Genomic DNA, 788 nt, shown 5'->3' with positions numbered 1-788 from the left:
TTTTTTTTTTCATTAATTAAACTTCCTTTCTAATGAATTAGGCTCACATGGGTTTTCTGTGCAAAGAGAGAAGTTCACAAAGTATGACAATGAGAAACGCATGAAAGAACTAGAGGTGATGGAAGGAGGATATCTTGATTTAGGCCTTGCTCTTTTTCGTGTTCGCTTTGAAATCATAGAGAAGGACAATGATTCATGCATAATCAAAAGCACAATTGAGTATGATATCAAGGAAGAAGCTGTTGCAAATACCTCGAACGTCACTACTGACCTAGTAGCAAAAATTGGAGAAATCGCCAAAAATTATCTTATCAAAAACAAAGCTACTAAAAATGCAGAGTGATTATGAACAATAATATACCACGTTATGGAATAAAATAACAAATTCGTGGTATTTCTTATCTTTATATGTACTTAAGTGTGTGATGAAGTTTTCAAAGATGGTAGATATAAATAATGTATTTAGGAGATGGTAGTTTGGATGGAAGAAATTTCATCTTTCATCCAACACCAATTGCATCTTGATGTATCTTCCTAATTTTATAGCAATAAAGATGAATGGCTTCTTTATTTAGGAGATGGTAGGTTGAATTTAAACGGGCTACTCAACATATGATGATTTAAGTGATAAATCCCCCGAAGAAGTCTGCAAAAGGATAAACTACTGAGAATTTAAGTTTAGGGACACAAAAATTTTAATAATTTTTTTCATAATTGAGGTGATTGGCATAAAATAAAAATAGTATCAATAATGGGTCCATATAAAAGTAGTTTTTTAAGCTTAACTT

The sequence above is a fragment of the Quercus suber genome, unplaced genomic scaffold (genome assembly GCF_002906115.3).
Source record: "Quercus suber isolate HL8 unplaced genomic scaffold, Cork oak 2.0 scaffold_972, whole genome shotgun sequence".
NCBI classification, from domain to species: Eukaryota; Viridiplantae; Streptophyta; class Magnoliopsida; order Fagales; family Fagaceae; genus Quercus; species Quercus suber.
This window is presented reverse-complemented; position numbering follows the sequence as displayed.